Source organism: Maylandia zebra, linkage group LG9 (assembly GCF_041146795.1).
Source record: "Maylandia zebra isolate NMK-2024a linkage group LG9, Mzebra_GT3a, whole genome shotgun sequence".
Lineage (NCBI taxonomy): Eukaryota > Metazoa > Chordata > Actinopteri > Cichliformes > Cichlidae > Maylandia > Maylandia zebra.
Window position 1 is genome coordinate 15,087,396 of NC_135175.1, and position 26,083 is coordinate 15,113,478.

The window sequence follows — 26,083 nt, forward strand, 5'->3', positions numbered from 1 at the left end:
CTCTTCCATAATTTGGCATTATTATTATGTGTGTTTCAGTTAAATTTAACAAGCTTCCCAAATATTTAAGAAATTACAGGATTTCAGCAACAACAACAACAAAAAAAAAAAACATGCATCAGCATTTGCAGTGCTTTTTTCAGGAAATGCATTCCATAGTTTTTTTTTTTTTGTTTTTTTTTTTATCCAAACAGTTTTGATACTGGGTCACAAATCTGTCCAGACAGAAAATATACGAGGTGGGTTTGGAGTGTGGTGTATTAGTAGACTAGACTAGAGTGCAATCAAATACACCTGCCTTCAATGAACCCAGCCCAATCACAGCAACTGGCTCACAGCAGTTGTGAAACAAACCCACTCACACATAAGTGGCCATTTCCCACAGTAAATGTGGAGGTGAGTTAATATGCAGGTGATACTAGTCTATTATCTTACACAGCTGATTACAAATCTTGCAGCCAACATTTTGATATCACTGGTATAAAGAAACAGAAAATTATGACCCCAAATACTACAAACTGGTCATTATCTGTGAGATTACACTTCTGTCCTTGCTGTCCTTTCTTGACATAGAAATTCTACACATCCAGAGATTAACATCCAGAAAAGTTTAAGATGGAAAGATTTAATAAAGTCCATTTACATGTCTACTTTCTAAGTTCATTTTCTGGGTTGTTTTTTGTTGGAGGGGGGAGGGGGGTTCCCATCAAACCTGAAAAAAAATCTGCTTGATTGAAATGAAGAATGAGGGACCAATTAGAAAACGATGTCTTTCCCCACGCCCTCTGAACGCCTCAAAAGCTACTCCTTAAGTCCAATTTAGCAGACAGAGCTTCCTGCAGCTTGATCACAAGCAGATAAATTGAAGCCAGTTTTCATACACGGCTGCAAAGCTGGTGAACTGGAAGACGCTGATGATGTTCAGCTTTTCCTTTTATCCTGCTTAATGCTACCTGCATCACATCTTTCCAGAGGAGAACCACGGGAGCTCAGGAACCCAAGTACTACAATGCTGCTGCTACTGCCAGAACCAAGGAAGAGCTCCCATCTCACAGCTCTGAGCAGCAAACCATGGACGGCCAGTTTCACTACCAGGACTCAGCCAGTGTATACAAAGGAAAGCCAGGCCAAGCTGTCTGCCAGTGGCTCATCATAGTATGTATGCATGTTCATTTTTTATTTATACAGCGCCAAATCACAATAACAGTCACTTCACGGTGCTTTATATTATAAGGAAGACTTTTCTTTTTCTTTGGTAATATGAACTAATATTAGCAGAGTTAGCTAACCTATGACCTGCTACAAAAATACCCTCTGTGTTGTAAGGCCATGTTTCAGTAGTTTTCCCAGAAGTACTTTCCAGACTAGAAACGGGGGTCTATCCCTGTTTCCAATTATACCACCACTGTTTTTGTTTTGTTTTTTTTTCCCCCAAATGGCGACACTTGGTGGCAAAGTTTTAAAGCGTGCCACCAGAATAAAACCTTAAAGCTCTGAGGTTTACTTTTGTATTTTCTGATCTAAAATCACTCATGCCAACACACATCAGTAACCATGCTGACCCATGTGGACCATATAGACTTGTGCTTACTTGGCCTGTGTCTTCCTATCCTCACAGACTTGTGGAGTTCTGGCAGCAGCCTTGAAGGTAGTCTCCCCCTGGCATACCTCACTATGTGGGCTGAGAGAGCTCTTGATTAGGAGATGAGGAACAACATCTTTGAGACTGCTGAAGTGTTTCCAGCTCTGTGCGAAGGAAGGAGGACCACAGCAAAAATGCCACTTTGCATGGTGTACAGAGGACTAGCGCTATGGAAAGCCATTGCAAAGGTTTTCCAGTTACAAAGGCACACAGACTCTGTACTGACAAGCCAGAGGTGTGGTAAATTAATATAAAATGCATTAAATTACCTGAGAATATCGAAATGTTAACCCTGCGACAGACTGGCGACCTGTCCAGGGTGTACCCCGCCTCTCGCCTTATGACAGCTGGGATAGGCTACATCACACATGGCACTAATGATCACAGATGGTATCGAAACTTGACTGTGCGCTGAGGTGGCAACCCCTAACCCTACGCAAGTAAATTAAAGTAAATCTATTTGGAAAAATGTACTTCTAAAAGTCGTTTTAATGCACCATGTTCATTTACTCATGAGCTGCTGTAACATGAATCAAACCTTAGTCAGATAATTTCAAATTCAAAGGTTGTGCGTTTGCTGATGTCTGAGCTGACAATGCTTTTGTGTCGTTTGTCACACAGTGTGTTGCAAGCGGAGGTCCAGCTGTTATGTTACAGATTTAAAGGTAGATTTGAAGTGCTCAGTGACGCTTGATAAACTGCAAATTTAAAGCTTAAATATGATGTCAGTTTTAATCACATATTGGGTCTACGTTCAGGAGTTGCACTTCAGTTCCATCCTGCAGTACATCGGCCTTCACTTGCTGGAGCTGAAGTGAAGGCCGATGGGATGATGCCCTGATCCAGTTCATGTGTGATGAGAAACAGCTCAAGTGAACTAAGTGAAGCATTGACTTTTTTTCCTGTTCTTTTCCTCATTTTATCTGCCCACTGAGTTTTCATGCCATGAGGACGAAGATGATCTGTTGTTGCTGTGACTTCAACTACACACACTTCTTGTTTAATGTTTGACCACTAGGCTGGACTGTTGAGTATGTACATGAAGTGTTTCTGGAACCTTTTGAATTCAATGGTTAATCATCTGTCACACAAAACCTCAGCATGTCCTCCTTCACTACATCCATGAACCTCCTCTCTGGTTTTCATTCTTTCTGTCCTGGCTGGCAGTCCCACTCTTTTAAAAAAATAAAAAACATAAAATTTGTATAAACCTGCAAGAAGAACACACTGTACATCAAATATCTTTTTATTTTATTTTGCTTGTTAAATGTGAGAATGAGGATGCTAATTGTTCAAGTGTAGCTTTGATTTTGTGTGTGTGTGTGCAGTGAGGACATTGCTGCGACTTTGACCACACACACTTGTTATATAATGTTGGACCAGTAGGTGTCACTGTTGTCCATGTACATGGAGTGTTTCTGGTGTCTGGAGAAAATCAGAAAGATTAATGAACTTTTTAACACTTTATTAAAAAATATTATTGATCTTCACATAGACACATGAAGCAGTATTTCATTCTACCAAAGTCCTCATTTTTTTAGAAGAAAAATCATTGGTGATTCATGCATGTCTGACTTCAAAACAGGCGTGCATGTGTGATTGTGTCATCTGGGGCAGGGATAGCTCAGTAGGTAAAGTGGTTGCCCCATAATTCACTTGGTGAGTAATTGGCCTACGGGGATCAATAAAGTATACATTATTGTTATTACTACACAATTCCTCTAATTAGTCCACCCTTTTTCCTCAAGTTTGCCTCTATCATGCGCTGGTTGTAGAATTTCTTCGAGTGCGGGCTGGCTCTCACTTGTATTCTAGAAACATAAAAATAAAAACACTGTTTGGATAGTACTGCCATCTTTACCACCTCTTTCATTTTTGATGGGTCATGGTAAATCACCTTATCAAGAGCATTCTCAGCCCATGTAGTAAGGTCTACCAGGGGACAACTCCCTTTAAGGCTGCTGCCAGAATTCTAAGACTAAAAGGCAAAACTGGTTTAAGTATTTCTGCTGGAGCAGGTAGTTTGTTGCAGAGGCTGCAGAGATTCTGTTTAAACTATAATGTTTTGCAACATAACCAACCATGCTGATGTCAGCTCAGTGTGAGTGGAAGACATAGGCATGATAATCAGTGATGTATTCATAAACTGCAAAAGGATGTACCTGTTCCAATTCACTTCCTTGTAAACCTCCCTGTTACAGCCCTAGCTGGGCCTCCTGAAACTGCCCTTGTGTGGGCGTGGTGTCTTTCTCCACCTCCTCCTCTCTTGCCACTCCTACCCCCTCTGTTTCTCTCACTCTCCTCTCTCCCCAGGACACAGCTGCTCTTGGTTAGCCTTGTTTGCCACCTGAATCCAGTCAGCAATCACCTCTGAGGCTATTTAAGCTGGGGATGAGCTCTGAGCAAGGGAGTTATCTCTGGTGTCTCTGCTTTGTGTGAAGGGCCTGCCTATAGTGTGTAAGCAGTATGCCTGCTTTACGTGAGTAGTGTGGGCTTGTGGGCCTTGGTGGCAGTAAAGCTAGCTGCTGCTAGTGACAGGGTGAGCTTGTAGGCCCCTGGAAGTGCCTCCTCGTGGTGTGGAGTTTTTGTTTGGTTGTTGTGTTCTGTGTTGTTGCAACCTTTTTCCCTTTTTCCAAGTGTTATTGGTAAAAAGGCCTTGCCAGCTCTTTATGTTAAGATTATCTATAATAAAGACTATTTTATTTACTAAAAACACCTGTCTGTTTTCCTTTCATTCTGTTCTGGACTCATTTGTTACTGGTCCCCTCACTCGTATGCCTAGACCCCTTCGGGGGGGACGTAACAATGTGGGGGCTCGTCCGGAATATGAATGGAAGGAACAGCAATTGAGTATTAGTGAGTTGTTTGCTGGTGGCCTGTTTAGTTGTATGGTATCTACTACGCTCTCTCTCCAGTTAGCAAAGGGGAGTGTCTAGCTGAGCGTAAGCTCCTCCTTCAGGCACTCATTTTTTATTTTGCCTTTTTTATTTTCGGAGTAATCCCGGGTGGGGATTAGTTCCCTGTCGGGGGCAGGCTTGTCGGTGCTTTGTGCACTTGATGCTTAGCCTTTAAAGTTGCCTCGAGCCTGGTACACTCCAGAAGCTAACTAGGCTAAGATTTTAGTAGGTAGGTCTGGGGAGAGGGTCGGTGGTATTTTTATTTATTGGTTAACCTGTGGCCAAACATTTCCCACCTGTTTTTCATTTGTGTATTGGAGGTGGTGCTTCTTTGTTGTTACTGTTAGCCTCAGGTAGTTTTAGTTTCAGTTTTAATGGCTACCTTTGAAATTGCCGTGTTTAAGGAAAACCCTTCGCTTGTCCAGCTGGACGCCTGTAGGAAGATGGATTTGCATGAGGTCGCATCATTTTATGGCATTTCTGTCTCCACGGCTCTACGTAAGGCTGAGCTGAAAGCTGCTCTTGTGTCTGGCTTGGTGGAGAAAGGGATAGTGGCCCTGCCAGTGTCTGCCAGTCCACTTGAGCATGGTGTAGCGTCTCAGCCTGTTCCGCAGGTGCCAGCTCAAGCTGTAGCTCCATCAGTGTCTACACCTGTTGCTCAGTGGCTGCCTGAGGACGAGCCAATGACACTGCCTCACTTTGAACCACTCTCCATAGAGTCATCCGTAGGTTCAAAGCACGATGCTATGCTACATGTCCGCCTGGCTCGTCTTCAGTTGGAAAAGGAGGATCATGAGAGGCAGTTCCAGCTAAAGGAGTTGGAGCTTAAGCTTTTAGACGCAGAGCTTGCCAGAGCCAAGGAGGTTGAATTGAAAAAGGTGGAGACAGCTGTTAAGTTGCAACAGTTGGAACTCCAGCAGGCTTCCCTTCCTCCGACTGCCTCCATTCGGCAGGCAGACACACCATTTGATGTGGGGGAAAAACATTTGTCTGGTTCCAGTGTTTCACGACATCGAGGTTGACAGTTATTTTGAGTCCTTTGAGCATATAGCTGCAGCCTTGCACTGGCCACGGGATTCTTGGGCTATTTTGCTACGATGTAAGCTGGTAGGTAAGGCTCAGGAAGTTTGTTCCTCATTGTCAGCTCAGGACAGTCTGAATTATGACAAGCTGAAAAGTGCCATCCTGCTATCTTATGAGCTAGTCTCAGAAGCTTATAGCCAGCGTTTCCGGGGATTAAAAAGGGGACTGGATCAATCCTACCGAGATTTTGCAAGGAAGAAAAGTGTGCTTTTTGATCGGTGGCGTGTGTCCAGCAAAGCTACTGACCTGGCGTTGATGCGTGAATTAATGTTGGTGGAGGAATTTAAGAACCGTATCTCTAAGCAGATTGCAGTATACCCCTCAGTGAACAGGTTTCCTCATTACAGCAGGCTGCAGCACTGGCTGATGAGTTTGCCCTCACCCATAAAACTAGTGTTATTGAGCACAACCGACGCGATGCCTCAGTGAAGGTTAGCAATGTGCCAGCTGTGCAGTACCCAAGGAGCGAGGTACCTGTGTCCCGTCCCAAGGCAAAACCAAAGTGTTTTTCTGTTTCAAGTAGCAAATTGTAAGACCTACAAACAGAAACAGTCAGTCTAAAGGGCTAGGAGTGTACGAGCTTGCAAAGCTGATACAGGTGTGGTTTCAAGAGCCAAAACACAGCTCTGTTTCTTCTGCCACAAACCTGGCCACCTGGTTGCTAACTGTTTGAATGCCCACTCAAAGCAAAAAGGCTCTGCTTTGAAAGGAGTCAATCGTGGTTCACAAACGGACAAAGTTGCCAGTCCGAGACGACAATTGGAGCATAATTGCTCGGTGGTGTCATTTGGTCCCTGTCAGAAATCGACTAATTGTGATCCGCCACCTGTTGACAGTCTTTCAGGTCCAGATGACCTACAGTGTGACAGATTGGGTGTGATACAACCATTCCAACCTGCACCTCTGGCTAACCAGCATGCCTGTCGCCATGACCTAGCAAAGAAGCGCCTGAAAAGTGTTTCACTAAGGCCTTCTAGCTATCCGCTGGGTTCTCCATATGTGATGGCTTAAAAAACATCTGGCTGTCACTTGGGACACTATGTTGAGGAGTTCTGGACTGTTCTGGACTAATTTGTTACTGGTCCCCTCACTCGCATGCCTAGACCCCTTTGGGGGGGACGTAACACTCCCTCACCCCAACTCTCTGCTCTGATCTAAATCCAGTGGTCATAGAGCACTTTTGGTGAGGTGAGGACATGCTTCTCCTTATGAGGTGCTAACAAACAGCATCAGCCGTGGAAGCAGTGTCTGGTGGGAAAGCCCACACCAGAAATATATATGCTGGGTGGAATAGTGAAATGCCCGGCTAAGTCAGGACAGACAAAGCAGAGCTACAGGGGAAAATTTTTAACCATATCCATTTATTAATCCTGAGAAAACAGATCTAAAGAAAACTAGGTGCTAACTTTAACCAACATTGCAAGTTGGGTTAAGCACAAACAGGCCCACCAGTCAGGCTGAGGTGCTGATTAACAATACATATCAGAGCAACAATCAGGATATCAAAATCTTGTTTCTGCTCTGAGACTGAGATGGAAACAGCCTCAGAGGTATCAGTAGTTTTGTTGGTCATCTCCATTTGTAGAGCACTCTCTGCCCATATAGCGAGTTCTTCCAAGGGAAGACTCCCTTCAACCCCGCTGTCATAACTCCACGAGTCTGTGAGGGTAAAGACACAAGAGAAGTAATCACAAGTCTATATGGTCCACATGGGTCAGTTGCTGATATGTTTTGGCACAACTGACTTTGTAACAGAAAAATTAACAAAGGTTATATAGATGAGTCTTAAACACAACAGTTTGACACAACCTTGGGGGGGAAAAAAGTGGTCGGATATTTGTAGATTCTTTAAAACCAAAAAGGATTTAAAGTGGACTCTCTGTTCAACTGTGGAGGGAGAAATGGTTATTTCTGCAATCAGGACTTACAACACAGAGTGAAAGAACATTTTTGCAAGTTGTCTTAGAGGTTAGTCAACTCTGTTCATATTAGCTCACCAGGCAACAATGCTGAGTACATACCTGGAGAAAAGTGCATCCCATAATCTTCCATCTTTGAAATCCTAGTGATTAAAACAGGAAAGCTGGAGAAAGTATCTCTGCTGAAAGAGCTCCAAACCAAGCAGGATAGGAACTTAAGACTGACGGAGTTAAGAGCAATTGTCCTGGGCTTTTAAGGAGGTTTGTGGGTGTGGGCAGGAATGTGGAGGTTTGCGCTTCTTCTTTTGTTGGTTACTTTGCAAGCAGTCAGGCAGTTTCTACCAACTGGCATCATTTACATTTCTTTAAAATGCTGTTTCTCAGGGGTCCGTTCTTCGTACCTCGCTAAGTAAGTTAGCTGGATTTGATTGTTGACAATTTCGCGTGATCTTGGATCGTTCGGTTCCCCGAAGCTCATCCGGGATTTGCTGTCATAGCAACAGATCCGTAAGCGTAAACCTGCTCGGGAGCAGGCTTACTTTACGTAAACAGGATTAGATCGCGGCCACTCAGGTATGTCCGCTTCATTTATATGAAAGCAACAGCGATATTTTACCACTGTTTTACCATAAATAAATATTATCAATGTAACTAAAGTTAATGCAGTACTTGATCCTTTTATTGATTTCATACAGATACATACAGGTCATTTCCTAAAAAAAAAGGGAAATGTACTATTAATCATTCTATTTCATGTATTTGATTGTTTCAGATGTAATTCATATTTTAGAGTAGTAATAGTAAATTACTTCGTGTAATCAAGATGAGACCACGGCTATAAAAGCGAAGGTGGATTTGGGAAGTCTGTCGCAGCCATGTCCTGTCCGTATACGCGAGCCACCCATTGTGGAAGGTGCAAGATTGATAAGGAGAGTCCTCAGAATTCAGCGTATATTGCGGGATAGTCAGGATCCTTTAGCTCAGTGCGACAGTGTGCTCATAGAGAGATATCGATTTTCCCGTGAGGGTATTATTTACTTAACCAACTTGTTGACGAAGGGGTGCAGGCCCACCACCTGTCTTTTTTTGCTCTGCCCTTTTCTTGGTTGCTGTTATAAACAAACAGATTATTTCAGGGTCTCTTTCCAAGAGACTAAAAGCAATATAAGTGATAAATATTATCATTCTGTAGAATATTCTTATATTTCACTTTTACTTGTTCCCATGTTCTAGTGGGTCCTGTCGTGGCTCTAATGTGAAAGAGGATATAATGTAATATACTATACTATAATATAATATACTATAATATAATATAGTGTAATATAATAAATTTACCCTACCGCCTACTGGTGTTGGCCAGAGGGGCCGATGGCGCGATATGGCAGCCTGGCTTCTGTCAGTCTGCCCCAGGGCAGCTGTGGCTACAACCGTAGCTGCCTCCACCAGTGTATGAATGTGAGAGTGACTGAATAGTGGTATTGTAAAGCGCTTTGGGTGCCTTGAAAAGCGCTATATAAATCCAATCCATTATTATTATTATTAAGATAAGATAAGATAGAACTTTATTAATCCCTCGGGTGGGTTCCTCTGGGAAATTCGATTTCCAAAAAAAGCACAGCAACGACCAAAGTTACAGAATTGTTTTATTTATTTTTATATATATATATATATATATATATATATATATATATGAGAGAGAGAAACAAATATACAAAGGGGATAAATAGAATAAATAGGAATAAAAAAATACAAGTGAATTGCACATTTCAAGTATTGAGTCTATTGCACCGTTGACTATTTACAAAAAGTATTGCACAAGGTATTGTACAGTGAGGTGAAGAGGCACTACAGCTTAGTTGTTCCCCCCTCCTTTGTCCTCCTGTTTCCCCTCCCTCTCCCCTCCAGAGAGGAGTTAAACAGTTTGATGGCGTGTGGGACAAAGGAGTTTTTAAGTCTGTTAGTTCTTGTCTTTGGGAGAAGCAACCTGTCACTGAACAGACTCTTCTGGTTGTTTATGGCCGTGTGCAGAGGATGCCCAGCATTGTTCATAATGTCCATCAGTTTCTTTAGTGTCCTTTTCTCTGCCACTGTCACATTATTACATTACTTACGAGTTTAATTTGTCAGCAACTTTCTGCCAGCCCTCTCTCCTTGCTTTTGCAGCCTTTGCAGTGTTCCCTTGCATTTTAATTAAACTCTGAAACTCCTGAAATCCCTCAATCAGGAGTTCTTGCTCTGCTGCCGAAAAATACCGAACGCGCTCCTTCGACATTTTCGCCGACCAATCAAAGGGTTGCCGATCAATGTTTCTACTATCGATGCGTAGCCCCTGTTAAGCCACCCAGTGATCTCACATTACTTCATCCAGCTGTACTAATCGTCAACAACAGGTGTGTTCGGAGAACCGGATTTTAGCGAGCTCAAAGTTAGCGCGATGATTTGATCTTGGATGTAGTAAGCGAGGTACGAAGAACGGACCCCAGGTCTGAAAAAAGAAAGTACAGTTAGAAAGCAGCCATACAAATGAGCTTTACCAAATCCTTTCAGCTCACACTTTATAAAATATGAAACACTTAATCCGCTTAAATCAATTAAATAAACACATCTTTACTCATGTGTTTGAAATACATGATGGACTATATGATGTGAAAAATTCTCATTTTGTAAAGAAAGCCAAACCTGTTGAGTTGCTGACTGTGAGCTGCAGCTGGTGTAAATCATGATCTTTATGGATATTTCTCACTGGTGAGTTGAGTAAAGTTTAGTTTGTTCTGCTTTCATGTCAACTAGATCTGTGTTAGATGATTTTGATTTAAATTCCTGCTCTGGTTGTTTCAGACAAGCAGCCAGTTTGATCTTTGCACCGATGATTAATTTACTTTCTATTATCACAAGATTTGTGCACATAGTTTATAATTTCAAATGTTTCAGAGCAAATACAGCTGCTCTTTAAATATATTTTTGCATATGTTCTGCATTATTTCAGTGAGTATTGAAACCTGATGTTTAAAATGTTTTAAAATAAGCCAAATTATACCAATATTACATACAAATAATGAATTAAACCTCTAATTTAGATATTTTTGATCATGTGGAGGTCATTTGGAGTTTATAAGATAGCAAATGGTAGCTTTCACCTTCTTTGAAAAGCACCTCTACATTGTAAAAGTCTCTGACACTAAAACACCCACATAAGTCAATGTCAACAATACCAAGGCTAACGATCCACATCAACGCTTGTCATAAACCCACAGACACATGCATCTGGCCTCCTCTGGCTCATTCAGAATTAGAGACGCACCCAGTTCAGCCAGTGACCACTAAACATACGCTAATGTGTCTTTTAGAGTTCCTGTATCACACCCTGGTACCTCCGATTAATTATCAAGTCAATGCAGACAGTTGGCACCAGGGCCATGAGAGATAAGTGAGGGTAAAGGTGTTTGTGTTGACATGTCTTAATTTGAAGTAACTGCAAAGACACGGAAGTCATATTGTTTGCAGATGATACAAAGTTCTATAATGAACTAACACTGGATCTGAGCAAAACAAAACTCTGCTATTTGGGAGATGTACAAATTCTATCATTGATAAACTGATGATAAATAACAGACTTAGGATCATAAATAAAACCACTTCAACAGAACCACCAAACCCACTTTTTATTAAATACTCTTAAATTTCTTTTTTTTACTTTAACTGAGATTCACTGAGTCTTGTCAAAACAGCCTATGTTTTATATTTAAATGGCAAGAAAATAAAATCTACAAGAAATAAACCTGTAAAACAGGATAAAACATGTATGTAGCTTCCATGTTGAAAACTGCAGATGACATGGAAGTCTTTTAAATCTTTGTGAAAACCACCAGCATGTGGTTTGGCAAGACCAAGGTGGAAGAAATCCTCATCTGAAGCTTTGCTGAACATAAAGATTTCTCTCAGGTCGTCATGATTTGGTCTTTATCCTAATCAAGTCCTAAATGTTGTGGGCCAAAGATTTGTTTGTTGCTTTATAAATCATGTGTAGAGTTCTGAGGTCAACCAAGTCTTTAAATTTAAGAGTATTTAATAAAAAGTGGATTTGGTGGTTCTGTTGATGTGGTTTTATCTATGATCCCTATTACACTTTGTGTGTGTTTTACAGGTTATATCGATATATTCATAATGACCATGATGGTTTGTGATTTATTATCACCGGAAGAAGTTTGTTCTTTCAGATAATTTATTTTAATTCTATGTTATTTATCATCAGACTCCTGAATAGTATGAGTTTTGTTTGCTCAGATTCAGTGTTAATTGATTATAGAAAAACCAAGTCTTCAATTTCTTAGTTTTTTGGTAGTTCATTTAGAAGTTGTTCCAAGTTACTTCCACAATAACTTTGTGTCATCTGCAAACAATATGACTTCTGTGTCTTTGAAATTACTTAGCTGAATGTACAATATCAATCCACATTCACTCAGTTAATGATGCATTCATTAATCTGTATGCCTCTTGTATTTCATTGCTCAAATTCAGGACATTGAAAAACACCTTATGTCATAATGCTTTTCAGAAACTCTCAAAGACAACATTACATGGATTATTAGACTCAGTGCTGCTCATTTATTGACTTGATTTTTCATTCCTGCAGCTTCGCTGTTCTGACAGCTCCACTCAGGCTCTGCTGGACACCACTGTGCTCCTGCTGCAAGGCGCCTGGTTTCTGGTACGCTTCCCAGTCATGATTATGGTGGCACTGTGAGCAAGAACCTGGCAACCTCCAGCCACCATGCCCCATCGTAACATTCCTTGACAGATCCCAACACAGCCCTGGTACAAACATACATGGCCATCAGGAGCATCCTACACTTTAAATGAGCTGACTTCAGGTGGTTCAGTAAGGGGAAGATTTAATAACATTGCACGTTTCATTTCAAGACTCTGTAGTCACAGAGCAGAGAGTAGAAAAGGTGACAATAAAATGTTTTTGGAGCTTTACCAAGTAATCAGCATCAGACTTGTTAACAATTAAAATAAAACCCAACATTTAGAGTCTTAGGAAGATAATCACAGAGGCAAAAACTTTCCACTGTATCATCTCAGGTTTCTTAAAATGAAGTCTGAGGTAGGGTTGTTATTTGAGGTATTCCTGGAAAAATCTTTTTGTCCATTTGAAAGCTCCAGATTCTTTAGATTATCTGTCTCATACTTTGATTGTGAATATAGAGGATTGTAGCTCAAGTTAACATGGAAAGATAGAGGTTTAAAGTCTCTAAAATATTTGGACCCATATGGAAAAGATATATATAAATCTTATAAAGTTTGGATCTGTCTTGTGTGAAACTTGTATGAAAAGCATATAAGAGTGGAAACAGATATAAGATCCCTTGAAAAATTAGATAATGAAACTTGTATGTTTTGGATACTTACTAAAACAATATATGAAAGTAATGAGAAAGTGGCCACTTTCATGAGTAAATCACATATAAGTTTTTACTATTTCTTTTCCATATGCGGATGTTCAGTCTCTGACAGAAGGTTTGGAGACATGTAGAAAGTTCAGTTTGAATGGGTGAAACTAATATTTTATTTACAGTTTCTCACACACAAGGAAGAGAATTTTCTTCATGTACAATATTTTTACAACAAATACAACAAAATGAAACAAAACACATTTTGATGAATTCATCTCTTAATCTTATATGCAGAATTTCTGATGGTGTTTTCTCTGATATCCCAGTATGTATTTTGGCTATTTTGACTATTTACAGTAGCCGGAGCCTACTGAATTCTAATATTTCTAAAATCCATTGGATATTGAATACCCCCCTCCCCCTTTACTGAAAGCGATCAAATCTGAGACTGTTGAGCTACATGAAGACAATAAAAATAATTTTAAAAAAAGTCCTGGGTTGTTTATATTCCATTCAGTGCTGAACTGGTGTTCAAATCAAATTTTATTAGTCAAATACACAGTCATACAAAGTACAACATGCAATGAAATTCCTGTGTCCTGGGGCTGCGGATGTAGCCGCACCAGGAAGAAACCAAAAAGAGAGTGAAAATTCATACATCAGGGACAAGAGGAAAAAAAGGACCTCTAAAACAGTAACAGTAAAAAAAAGGTCTTGATGGGCTTTCCAGGGACATCGGTATGCAGGGGAGAGACGATGTTTGGGTTTGGTGCCTCCAATTTCACAGACAGTCTAAATGTCTGTCACTCGTCACCAGGTCTGTCAATTTCTTGTTGAAGAGCCGTGAGCTTCTCCAAGATCTTATCCATGTTGTGTTCAATGAGAACAGTCTGAGTACTCACAGCTCTTCCCATTGCTTCGATCATGTTGGACATTTTTGCTGGGTTTTGAACAGCTGTGTCGTATTCGTGATGCCCGTTGCCTGGTGGCATTGACCAGCCAAACATCTGAGGGGAGTCGGGGAGGGTCCATTGAGGTCCAGCCGCAGAATTGCCCACAGCATGAGAAAAGTGGGCCTGATTATTTGCACCCATTCTCATTGAATTTACCTGGTGCTGGGTGTACCGCTCCCTGAACGGGGGCTGTCTCTCTCCCTGAAACTGAAGGGGACAAGGGGACTGTCAGTAAAACGAGAATAGTTGTTTTAAATTATTGGCATTACACTTTTTTAAATACAGTCAATTCCCCAGATAATGACAGAATCAGAAACAATTCTGTTTAATAATAGGAGATACTTACATGAAGTGGGACATCCTGATTCACATACTGAGAATGTGAACTCCTCCTAAACTTACTCCGTTTGTTTTGAAACCAAGTTTTTACCTAAAGACGGAAGAAAACAGAAAACATTTAGTCAGTACAATGGACCCAAAATTCAATTTCTTATGTTGTAGTAAGTTGAAAAACACTCACCTGTTTGTAGGTCAGTCCTGTCATCTCTGCCAGCTGTTTCATCTCCCTTGGCTCATAGTAATGTTTCGCATTAAAGTGATGGACAAGAATATTCAACTGTCTCTCTGTGAACACCACCCGGGCCTTTCCTTTAGGTTTCTCTGGAGCAGTGCTGGGAGGGTGCAGAGTGGCAGTGATGTTGCCATCCTGGCTTCTTGGGACAGCAAAATCTTGTTTCTCTTCTGAGACAGCAGGAAAAAAAGTTTTTAAAAAGTAAATTGCTGAGTCTGAAACACAACAGTTTCCCAGAAAAAAAGTGGGATATTTATACATTATTCAGAACCAAGAGTGACTTCTGCCATCAGGACTTACAACACAGAGTGAAAGAGTATTTTTGCAAGTTGTCTTAGAGATTAGCCAACTCTGTTCATGTAGCTCACCAGGCAACAATGCTGAGTACATACCTGGAGAAAAGTGCATCCCATGTTCCATCTTTGAAGTCCCAGTGATTAAAGCAGGAAAGCTGGAATAAGTATCTCTGATGAAAGGGCTCCAAACCAAGCAGGATAGTGCTGTGTATCCTAAGGCTGATTTAAGAGCAATTCTGGGCTTTTAAGGAGGTTTGTGGGTGTGGGCAGGATTGTGAGGGGTTGAGCTTCGTCCTTTGTGAGTCGCTTTACCCTACCAAGTTTCAACCAACTGGCATCATTTACATTTCTTTAAAATGCTGTTTCTGAGGTCTGAAAACAGAAAGTACAGTTAGAAAGCAGCCGTACAAATGAGCTTTACCAAATCCTTCCACCTCACACTTTATAAAATCTCAAAAATGTAATGCCTAAAATTACTGTTTTACTTTCAATTTAACCTCTTACCCATTACTTTAGTGTCCGTTTTAACTGCTCTTAAATTAGCAAAAAAAAAAAAGAATTCAACACCAAATTCAGTTCGGTGGGTCGTTCAATGGGTCGTTCAATGGGTCGTTCAGTGCGTTGTTCAGTAGGTTGTTCAGTGGGTTGTTCAGTGGGTCTTTCATTTGGTCGTTCTTTGGGTTGTTCAGTCAGTGGGTGAGTGAAAGCAAGATTAAGTGGAAAGTGTCTATGTGAGTGGAAAGAACTTTCCACTCACATAGATCATTTCTGCAAATGCATCCTCACACTAATTTGATCTCCAGGTGTTCAGTTGCACCTTTGTGTAAACCCCCAAAGCAGCTTTTTAAGGTCAAAACAAGTTTTTCAAACTCTGACAAACCATTAAAAAAGTCTGACACTGAATATCACGATGACCACTCGTTTTGTCTTCATTAACTTTATTAAATGAAACAGTTTAAAAGTGGCAACTGAAATTACACCAATTGAACTCAGCATCTTTGAAAATGTTTTAAAATAAGCAAAATTATACCAATATTACATACAACTAATGACTTACATAATTAAGATATTTTTGATCATGTGGAGAACATTACTGAGTTTATAAGGTAGCACATGGTAGCTTTCACCTTTGAAATGCACCTCTACATTGTAAAAGTCTCTCACACTAAAACACCCACATAAGTCGATGTAAACAATAGCAAGGCTAACGATCCACAACAACGCTCGTCATAAACCCACGGACACATGGATATGGCCTCCTCTGGCTCATTCAGAATTAGAGACGCACCCAGTTCAGCCAGTGACCACTAAACATACGCTAATGTGTCTTTTAGAGTTCCTGTATCACACCCTGCTACCTCTGATTAATTATCAAGTCAATGCAGACAGATGGCACCAGGGCCATGAGAGATAAATAAAGGTTTCTGTGTTAACATGTCTTGATTTGAAGTAATTTCAAAGACACAGAAGTCATATTATGTGCAAATGACACAAAGTTATTGTGGAAGTAACTTGGAACAACTTCTGAATGAACTAGAAAATCAATTTAACTGAGTTCTCGGTTATTTCTATAATCAGTTAACACTGAGTCTGAGCAAAACAAAACTCATACTATTCAGGAGTCTGATAAATAACAAAGAATTATAAAAGTAATTATGTTGAGGTTCATTAAAAGTAACTCGTTAAATGTACATATGTTTTGAAATCTCATGTTGTTATCTGGCTGTGCCATTACCATGGTGACGTGGATGCCATGGCAGGAAATACTTGGTGGACGCTTCTCCTTATATGTTCACTTTAAAAAAAAAAAAAAAAGTTGCAGCTCGACGCTCCTATTAAAATAGAGGACGTTTTTGGCTCAATCAAGTGTATGCGAGCGGTAAGGCCCCAGGCTCAGACAGATTTCCAGCTGAGTTGTTAAAAAAATTTAAAGACAAGCTAGCCCCTCTCCTTCTTGATCTATATAATGAATCACTGAGAAAAGGCTGGCTGCCCCCCACTTTAACGAAGGCATCTATTTCAGTTTTACTGAAGAAAGGCAAAGAGCCTACGGCCTGTGAGTCCTACAGGCCCCTTCTCTATTTGCAAATTAGACTGTGTCTCATCACTGTTTCCAAATTCCCCAATTCTCCCTGCTGATCCATCATGGGTTGACCTTCTGGCTGTTACGCCTAATCAAAAATCACCTCTATCAAATATATATTGTATGCTTATGGTGACCGAATCTAATCCATCAGGTAAAATCAGAACCGCCTGGGAGCATGAATTAGGTGTTGAACTGTTTGAATCATGGTGGGATAAGGTGAATCTCATCATGCGTTCAAGTACACCATGTGCTAGGCTACAGCTTATACAGTTTAAAGTTTCCTTCAATTATAGACCAATGTGACAGATGTCACACCTCCCCTTGCGACCGTGGCTCAGGGGGTTTGGGAAGCATATCTGTAACCGGAAGGTCGCCAGTTCGATCCCCGGGCTCTCTGTCCTGGTCGTTGTGTCCTTGGGCAAGACACTTTACCCTACCGCCTACTGGTGTTGGCCAGAGGGGCCGATGGCGCGATATGGCAGCCTCGCTTCTGTCAGTCTGCCCCAGGGCAGCTGTGGCTACAACCGTAGCTGCCTCCACCAGTGAGTGAATGAATAGTGGCATTGTAAAGCGCTTTGGGTGCCTTGAAAAGCGCTATATAAATCCAATCTATTATTATTATATGTTTTTCTTCTGCCCAAGTTTGAACCAATTTTGGACTGATTTCTTTTCTGTACTGTCAGGGGTTCTTGGAAGTCAGATCTGAGAAGAGCCTTTAGTTGCCATATTTGGAGTTCCAAAGATCCCTCTTAATGTAACTCCCCAGCAAACTGAGATCTTAGCTTTTTGTTCCCTTCTTGCTAGATGCTGTATTTTACTTCCATCTGCATTGCAATGGCTTAATACTGTCCGGACATTCTTGTGGAATATCTCAAATCTTTTCCTTAGAACAATGCAATTTACCCACCCTCCGAATAGATTGAAAAGAATTTGAAATGTACTTTTTTTTTTTTTTAAGGTAGGCATAGGATTTACCCCCCCCCCCCCCCCCCGTTCTATTATTTTTTAATTTAATTTAATTTTTTAAATTGTATTTATATAGTGTTTAATTTTAATTTTTTACATTTAATTTAATTTAATTTATTTATTTAATATTTTTTCTAATTTACTCACTTTTTTCTTCTTTTTTTCTTTTCTGAATTTTCTCTTCTTGTGTTGGTATGATGTTTTTTGTATTTTAATTTGTCTTTTGTTTAACAAGAAAACGTTAAAATGATTGGGAAAGAAATGTTTGATAAAATATGTCACGTAAGATGTATACAATACAACGTATATAAGTTTGTATAATCTCTTAATAAACAAATTTTAAAAAAAGTTGCTGTCCATACAAACAATACTGATTTGTAGACTTGTAATTGTTTAACTAACAATCTTGTCAACACAAAGTTCCAATCCAATTTTATTTATGAAGCACTTTAAAATACCCAGCACAGGAACAAAGTGCTGTACAGAAAATAAGTTAAAAACAATAGAATAACAGAAAACAGCAAAAATATAGAAATAAAACACAGAATGCATAAAATTAAAACAGCCCTATATATATATATATATATATATATATATATATATATGTATATATATATATATATATATATATATATATATATATATATATATATATATATATAACTATATATATTAGTTTTATTCATCTTTCTTAATCATTTATGGTTGTGGTGTGATCTTCTCCTGGTTCCTTGTTTCCCCGTGTGTGTTGCTGTGTCAGTTGTGCTGCCCCACTGTGCAATTTATTATTTTTAAACAATCGTATGATTTTTTGTATTGATGTACTTTTGTTAATTTCATACGTACAGGTGTTCCACACACTAACTCCTGTGATTGTAATGCTGTGATATTTTACATTAGTCTTTACCATTGGCTTGGTTCATCTACTCCCGCTGAGTTTGCTACAGTAATAGTTAATGTTTTATTTTTAGAAGGATGTCCAGTTTTTACAATTTCTTTAGGTAACCCAGGACCAGCATTAAGAAAAAAAGTCATTAAAACCATTTGCAAATTGTTTTATGTCACTGATCAGTGTATTTTGTGTTTGAAAGTTATTGGGATATTCCAATCTTTTAGTTCCTTTATTTACAATATCATTTAGTACTGTCCACGCTTTTCATATTTTTTTTATCTAAAAGTTTAATGTAGTAATTTATTTTACTCGTTCTCATAATTATTATGAATTTATCTTATACCTTTTATAAGTTTGTTCTTGTATAACAGATTATTTTTCTTACATGCGTTTGTTAGCCATGTTTTCAGTTTTCTTTGCTTTATTCACCAGGGGATAGCGTTTATTGTAAAGAGTTAATATTATAGATAAGAAGTTTACATATGCCACGTCAACATCTTGAACACAGATCTTTCTCTAGTCTTGGTTGTTACACTGTTCTTTAAGGTAGCCGATTTCTTAAGCCTAAATTATAGTATTTACACAATTTTCATTTCATTTACTCCCTGCTGCTCTCCACCTCTTCTCCCTCTCTTGTCTCTTTCTTCCTGCAAGTCTCTCCATTCCCTCAATCTGGTCCACATCTCATCACTCACTATACTTTTTCTACTCCCTCTCTATCACTTCCTCCATTCCCTTTATCTCTCACTCACAAACGCATGCATCCATACATGCAAGAAAACATAATTTATTAGCTCACCCGGATAAGACCCATGCAAAACAAACTGAAGGTTTTTGTCCGGAAACCCACCATCAAAGTACCCATTGTCTCTGATGTCTGCAAATAAGAATAACCAGAACTCCAGACACTGGCTGTGAAGAAAATGCCACCAGTATTCAATTCTTTCATTGGAAGTACTTCCTCCCTCCAGGTAACTCTCAAAGGTGTCGTAAGGAGCCACGGGCACAAGGAAACACTGAAAGCCTATAACATGGCCATTTTCAGTTCCAAGATCACCTCTGGCAACTCTACACCGCTGCACCGCTTCTACGTAACACCCCCCGATCACTTTCAGATTACTATTTGTTGTGTATGCATTAAGACCAAACCATCAACACTCTCATTGATTGAGATGCCATATGGTTTAAGTTTGCCGTAGGAGTACAGGTGCCAGATGAAGTTCAGCCCTTTTGAAAAATAGTTCGCCTTCGCCTGAGACGTCTTGTGTGCCTCAATGCCACCCCTCAGGGATCCAGCTCAGTCAACACCAAGTGCACATCCTCTTTCCTCACGCGTAGTCAATGTTCTCTGCATTTAGCATATATCCATCAGTACGCGTGAAGCTACCAGAGTACTGCAACTGGTTGTCAATGAATTCAACCAAGACTTCCAGGTCAGAGTACGCTTTTGTGACGAGTGTGTCCCCTAAGAACTCTCTTCAGATGTCTCTCACTTTTATAAAACGTGTGTGTACTGCCAAGCACTGTTTTCATATATTTATATATTAAAACAGTGCTTGGCAGTACACACAAGTTTTATAAAAGTGAGAGTCCAATCTCAAAATTAAAATCTACTTACTTTTTAGCCTTTTTATTAAATACTCTTAAATTTAAAGACTTTGTTCACCTCAGAACTCTACACATAATTTATAAAGCAACAAACAAATCTTTGGCCAAAACATTTAGAACTTGATCAGGATAAAGGCCGAATCGTGATGACCGGAGAGAAATCCTTATGTTCAGCAAAGCTTCAGATGAAGATTTTTTCCATCGTGAGTGATCGTGGCTCAAGAGTTGGGTGTTCGTCTTGTAATCGGAAGGTTGCCAGCTCGGACAGTCTCGGTTGTTGTGTCCTTGGGCAACACACTTTACCTACCGCCTACTGGTGATGGACAGAGGGGCCGATGGCGCGATATGGCAGCCATGGCTACAACTGTAGTGAATGAATAGTGGTATTGTAAAGCGCTTTGAGGGGTCCTGAAAAGCACATTATAAATGTAATCCATCATTATTATTCAATCTTGGTCTTGCCAAACCACATGCTGGTGGTTTTCACAAAGATTTAAAAGACTTAAAACTCATCTGCAGTTTTTCAACATGGAAGCTACACACATGTTTTATCCTGTTTAACTGTTTTATTTCTTGTAGATTTTATCTTCTTTCCATTTAAATATAAAACAGAGGCTGTTTTGATAAGACTCAGTGAATCTCAGTTAAAATAAAACAATAAGAAAAACATTAAAATGTAATGTACATCTTTTTTCCCTTCTTTTCCCCAGAGTTGGTGGGGCAGATGAAGGCTCGAGTAGGAAACTGATAAAGTCAACTTTTTATATATATTGTAAATGTTGCAGTCAGTGCCATCCATTTTCTTCCAACAAGTGATGACTTTTCTATGATTAAATACTGTCTGCATTTTTGTTTTGCTTTCATTGAGTCTCCAACATCATAATTTACAATATTTGATAGGATGTTAAAAAGTGCATGCATGTTACACTTTACAAGTCGTAAAATGTTGTGTTTAGCCTCTGACCCAGAATGTCACAGCAGAAATGGAGACTCATCAGACCAGGAAACATTTCTCCAATCTCTTATTGTCTAATATTTGTGAGTCTGTTTCCTCAGTTTGCTCTTCTTAGCTGACAGCTGTTGTAGCCAGTGTGGTCTTCTGCTGCTTCTAGCCCATGTGCTTCAAATTCTGACATGTTGTGTTCTCAGAGATGGTCTTCTGTATAGTTTGCTTTAAATGAGTGGTTATTTTTAGTCTCTGCTGCCTTCCTATCAGCATGAAGTCATCTGGTCTTTCTCCTTTGACCTCTGACATCAAGAAGCTCGTTTCGCTCAGAGAAGTGCTGCTCACTAGATTTATTGCTGAGTTTTACATTCTTTTGTGCAGTTTGCATTAAGTTTATTTAATGTCTTCTCTTTGATTCACCACTCACTCTTTCAAATTGTTTTCTATCTCGGTGAATCACTGAGATTTAAAGAAGGTTCCACACAAGCCCTGATCAAGTCCTAAATGTTGTGGGTCAAAGATTTGTTTGTTTCTTTATAAATTATGTGTAGAGTTCTGAGGTCAGTCAAGCCTTTAAATGTAAGAGTATTTAATAAAAAGGCTAAAAAGTGGGTTTGGTTTATTATCCTAATTCTATGTTATTTATCATCAGTTTATTAATGATATAATTTGCTTGACTCCCAAATAGTATGAGATTTGTTTTGCTCAGATTCAGTGTTAAATCATTATAGAAAAACCAAGTCCTAAATTGATTTTCTAGTTCATTCAGAAGTTGTTCCAAGTTACTTCCACAATAACTTTGTATCATCTGCAAACAATATGACTTCTGTGTCTTTGAAATTACTTCAAATCAAGACATGTTAACACAAACACCTTTACCCTCATTTATCTCTCATGGCCCTGGTGCCATCTGTCTGCATTGACTTGATAATTAATCAGAGGTAGCAGGGTGTGATACAGGAACTCTAAAAGACACATTAGCGTATGTTTAGTGGTCACTGGGTGAACTGGGTGCGTCTCGAATTCGTCTCGAATTCTGAATGAGCCAGAGGAGGCCAGATGTGTTGATGTGGATCGTTAGCCTTGCTTTTGTTGACCTTGGCTTATGTGGGTGTTTTAATTTCACTTTTCACACATTTAGAGGTGCTTTTCAAAGAAAGGGGAAACTACCTTTTGCTATCTTATAAACTCAGTAATGTTCTCCACATGATTACAAAGATCTAAATTAGAGGTGTAAGTCATTATTTGTGTGTAATATTGGTACAATTTGGCTTATTTTAAAACATTTAATAAATATCAGGAGTCAATACTAATAATACACATTTTGTTTAAAATATATTTAAAGAGCAGCTGTATTTGCTCTGATACATTTGAAATTATAAACTATTTGCACAAATCTCCTGATAATAGAAAGTAAATTAATCATTGGTGCAAAGATCAAACTGGTTTCTTGTCTGAAACAACCAGAGCAGGAAGTTAAATCAAAATCATCTAACACAGATCTAGTTGACATGAAAGCAGAACAATTTAAACTCATTAGATTTGTTTGTTTGTTTTATTAAATAAATTCTTCACATTATATAGACCACCTTGTTTCGTTTTAAACACATGATTAACTATGCAGACCTTGATAAATTGACTTAATTTCACTTGCCACTTTCAGACTCAATTATTAAAGTTAATAAAGACAAAATGAGTGGTCAGCGGTCATTGTGATATTCTGTGCCACATTTGTGAATGGTTTGCATGAGTACAAAACCCATTTTTGCCTCAAAAAGCTGCTGTGGGGGTTTACACAGAGGTGTAACTGAACGGCTGCAGGTCAAATAACGTGAAGATGTTTTTGCAAAAATGTTCTATGTGAGTGGAAAGTTCTTTGGGTGATCTAATACTGCGTTAATTGATGCAAACATGCAGTGAGTTCATTTCAATAATTAGCTGCTAATTTTAGCTGCTAATTTTAGGCATTAAGTGTTTCATATTTTCTAAAGTGTGAGGTGGAAAGATTTGGTAAAGCTCATTTTGCACGGCAGCTTTCTAACTGTACTTTTTTTTTTCAGAGCTGAGAATCAGCATTTTAAAGAAATGTAAATTATGCCAGTTGGTAGAAACAACCTGACTGGTTGTAAAGCGAAGAAGAAGCTCACCCCCCCCCCCCCCCCCCCCACATTCCTGCCCACACCCACAAACCTCCTTAAAAGCCCAGGAGAATTGCTCTTAAGTCACCTTCCTGCTTGGTTTGGAGCTCTTTCATCAGAGATACTTTTTCCAGTTTTCCTCTTTTAATCACTGGGATTTCATGGAAGATTATGGGATGCACTTTTCTCCAGGTATGTACTCAGCATTGTTGACTGGTGAGCTAATATGAACAGAGTTGGCTAACCTCTAAGTCAACTTGTAAAAATACTCTTTTACTCTGTGTTGTAAGTCCTGATGGCAGAAGTCACCATTTCTCCCTCCGCAGCTGAACAGAGTCCATTTTAAATTCTTTTTGGTTTTAAAGAATCTACAAATATCTGACTTATTTTTTTCTACTTTGTGGGAAACTTTTGTGTTTAAGATTCATTGTGTTGATGCTCAGTCATCGGGTAAGTAAATCCCTGAAGGTTGATTCAGTTCACCTGGATGTAATGTTTTCAATGGAAGAAATGTTTTGTGACTTCTTCAGTCTGAGACCTTTTGGGATTTAAGACTCATCAATTTAACCTTTGTTAATTTTTTCTGTTAGAAAGTCAGTCGTGCCAAAACATATCAGCAACTGACCCATGTGGACCATATAGACTTGTGCTTACTTGTCCTCTTGTCTCTTTACCCTCACAGACTCGTGGAGTTCAGGCAGCGGCCCTGAAGGGAGTCTATCCTTGGAAGAACTCGCTACATGGGCAGAGACTGCTCTAAAAATGGAGATGAGCAAAAAAACCGCTGATACCTCTGAGGCTGTTTCCAGTTCAGTCTCAGAGCAGAAACAAGATTTTGCTCTCCCAAGAAGCCAGGATGGCAACATCACTGCCACTCTGCACCCTCCCAGCACTGCTCCAGAGAAACCTAAAGGAAAGGCCCGGGTGGTGTTCACGGAGAGGCAGTTGAATATTCTTGTCCATCACTTTAATTTGAAACGTTACTATGAGCCAAGGGAGATGAAACAGTTGGCAGAGATGACAGGTCTGACCTACAGACAGGTGAGTGTTTTTCAACTTGTTAGAATCTAAGAAATTGAATTTTGGGTCCATTGTACTGATTAAATGTTTTCTGTTTTCTTCCGTCTTTAGGTAAAAACTTGGTTTCAAAACAGACGGAGTAAGTTTAGGAGGAGGTCACATCCTCAGCATGTGAATCAGGATGTCCCACTTCATGTAAGTATCTCCTATTATTGAACAGAATTGTTTATGATTTGATTTTATGGTATTTTTAATTTGGTTGTTGTTTTGATCTGTGTTGTTCAGCACTTTGGTCTGCCTGGTGTGTTCTTAAGTGCTATACAAATAAACGATGATGATAATGAATCTGTCATTATCTGGGGAATTGACTGTATTTAAAAAAGTGTAATGCCAATAATTTAAAACAACTATTCTCGTTTTACTGACAGTCCCCTTGTCCCCTTCAGTTTCAGGGAGAGAGACATCTCCTATTAGAGTATCTCCTATTATTAAAAAGCACTGTTTCTGATTCTGTCATTATCCGGGGAATTGATTGAAGTATTCTTGAAGTATTCTTATTTTACTGACAGTCCACCTGTCTGTGTTTCAGTTTCAGGGAGAGGGACAGCCCCCATTCAGGCAGCAGTACACCGAGCACCAGGAGGTAAACCCAATCCCAAATGGTGGAAACCATCAGGGCCCCTATCATCATGCTGTGGACAGTTTTGCTCCTGGACCTCAGTGGACCTTCCCCAACTCGCCCCAGACATTTGGCTGGTCGATGCCACCAGACAACGGCCAGCATGAATTTAACCCTGCTGCTGGTATGAATGTACATGAAGAATACTATATGCCTTTTGTATGAGAAACTGTAAATAAAATATTTACACCCATTCAAAACTGAACTTTCTCAGCGCCTCCCCCTCTTTATTTATAGAGTTTTTACATGTAAGTTGACATATCAGGCCCAATAAAGAGGGTACCACAGACACAAAGATATATCTCAATACAGATTAGGCCATTAAAGTTAAATAAATAAATAAATAAAATAAAATAGAAATGAAGGAAAAAGTGGGAAAAACACACACAGAGAACAAAACAAAAGAAAAAGCAAAGAAAAAAAGAACAAACAAAAACAAACAAACAAAAAAACACTCCCCCCAGAACCAGAACAAAAGAAAACCCCATGGTACTAAAGTTTAGTCTGTTGGAAGTGTTTCCAATGAACTGAAGTAAATAATAAAAGGCTGCCACATCTGTGAGAACTTATTAACATTTCCTCTGAGTCTGAATTTTATTTTCTCCATTTTTATGTCACGGCGAGTGAGATGAGCCGTATAAAAATAATAAATGAGGATCCAATTGCAGGCAGTAGTGGAGGAGTGAAGGTGGTTTATTGGACACGAAATAAATATAGACAAACAGCAAATGGAGCACAAACTAAACTAGACTGGAGACAACTAAACTACTGAATACAAACCGGAACTCAAAGATGAAGCAAGGTGGACGACGGTACAAGATGGTGACGGCAGGGAAACACACAGATGACGCAGGGTGGAAACACAGACGGACCAGCAACAACAATGACGGAAGACATGACTTAAATACACAGAAAACCACAGGGGAATTACACACAGGTGGTGGACACAGCTGGGAATAATCAACAAGACGAGACAAAGGTAAAAATGAAC

General features: G+C 39.5%; 1 long non-coding RNA gene across 1 annotated transcript; it reads left to right on the forward strand.

Annotated features, from left to right (window-relative positions):
- The first annotated feature begins 800 nt into the window (after positions 1-800).
- LOC112431329 (uncharacterized) lies at positions 801-2,867 on the forward strand. Its single transcript, XR_003022457.2, has 2 exons — positions 801-1,155; positions 1,619-2,867. It is a non-coding gene; the product is annotated as an uncharacterized LOC112431329 (long non-coding RNA).
- The last annotated feature ends 23,216 nt before the right edge of the window (positions 2,868-26,083 follow it).